At 45.5% G+C, this 5455-nt stretch overlaps 1 non-coding gene and 1 pseudogene across 1 annotated transcript; both read right to left on the reverse strand.

Moving 5' to 3' along the window:
• Positions 1-909: 909 nt before the first annotated feature.
• The window catches only part of LOC102992851 (thiamine transporter 2-like), a 50316-nt pseudogene continuing 45770 nt past the window's right edge, over positions 910-5455 (reverse strand).
• On the reverse strand, positions 4358-4461 carry LOC112065143 (U6 spliceosomal RNA). Its single transcript, XR_002891868.1, has one exon. It is a non-coding gene; the product is annotated as a U6 spliceosomal RNA (small nuclear RNA).

Below are 5455 nucleotides of genomic sequence, written 5' to 3' on the forward strand. Positions count from 1 at the left end.
TGCGGGCATTGAAGTTGTGTAAAAGAATTTCAGAAAAGCAAAAAAGTAACTGTGATTCGATTTTAATGTTTGTTCAGTATGTGAATTGTCTCCAGCGGCTGGGCTGTCTTGTTTGCACAGTTCTTATTGTTCACCTCAATAGCAGGGTCTTTTGAAATTATCAGTTTGTGATGTGGCAGAGATTACAACCCTTGAGTGCACAGGAGTGACTTCCGGGTCACGGAAGGAGAGACGGGGAGGGCTGGAGGAAAGACTTGCCAACAGACAAACGCAATCCCAGCAAACGCCTCCGGCCGCTGAGCTGGCCCACGCGGCAGCAGCGCTGCTTCCGGCAGCGGCTCTCGTGCTGGCAGCAGCCCTTCCGCAGCCGCGGCCACCGGGGCTGCAGCTCCGGGTGCGGCGATGGCGGCAGACCGCGGGGACGCTGCAGCAGCCCCCAGAGCAGCCGGGGCAGCAGGGGCAGCAGCTGACCCGGGAGCGTCTGCACGGGGCGCAGCTGCCGCCACCCCAGCCGAGGCAGCCACCACACCTTCCACAGCCACAGCTGCCCACGGTGTCAAGTAGGGAGGACGCGAGGGAGATGAGGAGGGAGACCCAGGAGGGGAGATGGGGATGTGAAAATGGCAACAGAGTCAAAGTCCACCGCCAAGGCCAGATGCCATGATTATGCTTTGTGACCAGTAGGAACTGCTGAGGCTAGAAGCTTTTCTTCCTTACCGCTTCATCTGAAGCATACCATTGTGATTTCTTGTCTTCTCACACCCAGGCTGTAATGATTATTTTAAAAACAGAAATACATCCTCCGACGAGTCTGAATTTTGATGATGTAGTTCTTGGTATGTTTAGCTTTGGATGAGGAACTCATTTTGTCTTTGATCATACGACATCAGTTGATGTCTGAGAGAAACACTATGCTAAGTAGCCCGACTTAGGTGATTCTGAGAGCAGGGCAGGTACCCCGAGGAGCGCAGGGGCAGAGGCCAGAGATGTAGGGGAAGTTGGGAAAAAGGAGTCTGTGGCTATGAGGTAAAGCATGCAGTTGTGGATCCTGGTGAGATTTGAGGGTTGGTGACCAACACTGAGGCTGTAAAAATATAAGGTAGGAAAAATGAAAGTGCAGGTGGGCTATTCATCACACAAGCTGGTGTAGGAGCATCTCTGACCGTCGCTGAGGGTTCAGAGACCTTGGTGGGGATGTTTGGTGGCTGACTTTCCCCCAAGCTTCATTTGCAGCAGGCTTGCTGTTCAGAACCCATTTTGCCAACCTGGTAAGATTGTTCTGCAGGAATTTGAGTGAGAGGAAATGCTGTGTCGTCCCCAGGGCTGATTGTGGTGTTATCAATGATCCCAAACCATTTCTGTGGTATGTGGACCAAAGAGCATTTCAGCTGCTCAGGGGGTGCTTGTACAGGGGTGAGCAGCACAGGGGAGCAGAGATATGTGAATAGGTGTGAGAGCTTTTAAAGAGGCAGAATCAACAGAATTTGGCAAAAGACTAGATACGGGTTGAGAGAAAGGAAGGATTCAAAGATGACTTTTTTAATAGATTGCCAATTTGGTGGGTAAGGAACAGTGGAGACATTTACTTTTTGTTGGAGTGGGGGCAGGGAAGATTAGGACTTGAGTCTGGGGCAATTGACACTGGAAGTGCCTCTGAGCTACCCGCAGGGAGAAGGTGGACTGTAAGTTGGCTAAGTTTGGAGTCTGGAGAAGATTCCAAGCTGGACGTGCACACTGAAGGAACAAGTCCAGGCATATACATGTGGAAGTGGAAACCATGGGTGTGGATGTGAGCACTAAGGGAGAGATTGCAGAGTGAGAGAGGAGAGCATTGGATCCAGGCTTTTAATAGACAACTTTTGAGGTTAAAAAAGAAAAGAGGGTCATTTCATTTAAAAATTTTATTTTCATTTCATTCCAAAAATTTTGGAAATATAGCCGTGAACATGTAACTTCACAAGAACTAAAATGGCCAATTTAATGAGGTGGAAGGCACACAATAGTAACAAATGGGAAAATTTTGAAAGAGAATGGCTTCTCCAATTTGTATATTCATATTTACTCATCTGCATCTTGAAGTTTCTGTTAAAGCAGGGTGATTTCAACTGAATATTTGGAGAGACAACCATTGAAGAGAAGCGGAACAGGAGCTGGTAGTAATCAAGTGCCTTCTTGATTCAAAATCTCAACGATTCAGCTGTGTTTCTGTGAAAATGAAGATCCCTTCCAACATGTTAGCATCTCTTGGTTTGTTTCTAAAATGACTTTAAAGAGAAAAGCTAAAATTAGCAAATGTATTGGGTCAAATATAGTCCATAAGAATGTAAACAAGGAATAACCCCAGACAACCCCATTTGGAAACTGCAATGGCAGCAACGAGGGAGTGGCCACTGGTCAGGAGTCCTGGGTTGCTCCCTCTCCCTTCTCCCAAGATGGTATATAAGGGCTTCGTAGAAGGCGGCATCAGACCTCCCTCCCCTCCTGAGTCTCCCTCCTCACCTCTCCCGAGTCCTCTCTACCGACACCGCAGGCAGCTGTGGCGGTGGAAGGGCTGCTGCCAAGCAGAAGAGCTGCTGCCGGAAGCAATGCTGCTGCCAGATGGGCTGGTCTGCAGGCGCTGCTGGTACCCATTCTGTTGGTAAGACTTCCCTCCTTCCCAATTCTGCTTGTTTTCCCTCCGTTCCATGGTCCTGGCCTCTCTTCCTGGCTTTCTTTTGTACCTCAGGTCTTCCCATCTGCAAAGTTTCCAAACTAATAGGAAACATCTAATGGAAAAAGTATGTATGCAGCCCAGCACCTGAGTAACTGTGCAAATCAGTAAACTCAGCTGAACAAAATCATGATTCCTCATGTTTGGTTTTATGGATATGAATACATCCAACTGACTGCCATTCAGCTCCATCTTTGCTCCGTTTTTGCCCGTCCTCATGCATGGTTTTCTTTTCTTTTTCTCCTTTTGTGTTCTTAGTTATCACAGAATATTGTCCAAATTTCCTAATAAAATAAAAACTAGATGCCCATAAGAAAACATTCTTTTTGTCTTCGTTGTATTTGAGCACACTGAATCCTGGTTTGTCTGTTCTGAAACTTAAGAGGGAATTTATCTTTGAACAAAGCCTTTAAAACGCTCACAGTGGCAGCATCACAAGCAAAGGTCGGATAGGAAGCTCTGCCAGGTCAGGGGGCACTAATCTCTCCTCCCAGTGAAGCAGCACTTCGCCTCAGTGACTCCTCCCTCCCTTATACCCACGCTTGTAGCCTCTTCCCTGTATCATTGATGCAGCATGACATGGCCCATCAGCAGCTGGTCCGCAAGCCAAACAAGGCCATTCCCTTCAGGACCCAAATACAGAATTCAGTGGTGGGACTAAGACCACTTGGGCTTTTGACGGGTTTCTTTTACTGACATAGTCAATCTTTTTCTTCACCTCTTCCTGTTCTTTGTGTATGAAGTTTTCTTTTCAATTTTTTCAGTACACTGCAACATTCAATAAAAGATATTGAAACATTTTAAAATAAAACACATTAGATTGCCACAAACTCTCCCAATGCCTCTGTCTTCTCAGCTATCTTTAGCAAAAGTAATAAGTGAAATGAAGGCCTGATGAAAGGAAGCCAAGGGGAAAGGGGGTTTTCAATGCATTTTTTTCCAGGAGGAAGTCTTTTCTCCACTCTTTCAATTTAATTAAAAGCAACAGGGTAACCTCTTCTTTTCTTTTTCCTTACCTTTCTATTCCCTTCTTTCCCTCTCCTCTTCTTTCCCCTCCTTTTCCTTTCCTTTTTTCTTTTTCTGGTTATTCTCTACAACTTTCTCCAGTTGTGGAGATTTTGCTGTTTTATAAGGAGTAGAGATCGTAGGCTGAGGAGATTTTGGATAGCAATGGTTCAGTATTTTCACATGGATGCAACCTCTGTGTTCAAAAAAGCGAAAAAAGATCTAGTGTGGATAACAAATTAAAAAAGTTAATAGTATAGCTGGACTCAAAATCAAGATAAATATCCCCATGGAGAAGACACAGAATGAGAATGCAGAATGCAAGGCTGTAGCCGTGGCCCTGCTGGGTTCTGGGCCTGAAAATGGGCTATTAAGAGACTGGGGATATGATAGCAGAGACTAGATATCCCACATGAGATGGGAGACCAGAGCCACACTCACTTTCAAGGTTAGGTGCCAGGGTGGGTCCTCCTGGGTCTTGAAAAATATCTACTGCTCTTTGCTGCCTGGGGCTATGGCTTCTAAACTATTGTCCACCAGAGAGACTGGGGGACGGACACAGTCCTGAGACCACAAATCTTTTCCTCCTGCTTCTCCTCCTCCTCTTCCTCTCCCCTCCCCTTCCCCCTCTTTCTTATTCTTTTAAATATGAAATGTTCCATGACTTTGCTTGTCACCCTTGCACAGGGGCCATGCCAATCATCTCTGTATCATTCTAGTTTTAGTATATATGCCACATCTGAGACCACAGATTGACTTAAATCATCTGTGGTTTGAGGATAATCTGTGATATCCCATGACTACTATGGGATGGGGCCTGGGGGTGGGGCAGGAAAGATAACTGCAAAACTTCTAGACAGGAAGAAGCAGGGCATGGGGAGTTGGGGTGAGAAGAGAAAGAAATGAAAACAAAACCAAAACACCTCTCACTTTAAGTAAGTCTGCAAACAAGTTTCAAACACTCTGTAGTAGGAGCCTCTAAGATGGCGCCCAGTGATCCTTGCCTCCTGGTGTTGACACACTTGTGAAATCACCTTCTCTTGAGTATTGGTTGGATCTAATGGCTAATGACCACAATGCCACACAAATCGTAGGATGTCACTTCCTTGATTAGGTCATAAAGTCTGTAACTTCCATCTTCAAGCTGACTCTTGATTCCTTGGCTTGTACACTGTGATGAAGCAAGCTGCCGTGTTGCAGAGACCCACATGGCACAGAATTGAGGATGGTCTTCAGTCAACAGCCAGCAAAGACTTGAAGGCCTCGGCTCAATGGCCCACAAAGAACTGAATTATGCCAACAGCCACATGAACTTGCAGTGGATCCTGCCCCAGGCAAGCCTTGAGAGGACCACAGCCCAGTCAATACCTCGACTGCAGCCTGTAAGGGACTCTGAAGCAGAGGACCCAGTTAAGCTGTACCCAGATTCCTGACTCAGAAACGGTGAGATAACCAACGTGTGCTTTTTAAGTCGTAAAGTGTTGTAGTAATTTGCTATATGCAGTAATAAATAACTAATGCACATTTGAAAACATCTAATGTTGAGAAAGAACAATGAAATAAAACTTAGGACGTGAATTCATTTCAGATGAAATTGACTTTATAGAACTGACAATGTCTTTTTTTTTTTAACATCTTTATTGGAGTATAATTGCTTTACAATAGTGTGTTAGTTTCTGCTTTATAACAAAGTGAATCAGTTATACATATACATATGTTCCCATATCTCTTCCCTCTTGC

This window comes from Physeter macrocephalus, chromosome 2 (assembly GCF_002837175.3).
Source record: "Physeter macrocephalus isolate SW-GA chromosome 2, ASM283717v5, whole genome shotgun sequence".
Lineage (NCBI taxonomy): Eukaryota > Metazoa > Chordata > Mammalia > Artiodactyla > Physeteridae > Physeter > Physeter macrocephalus.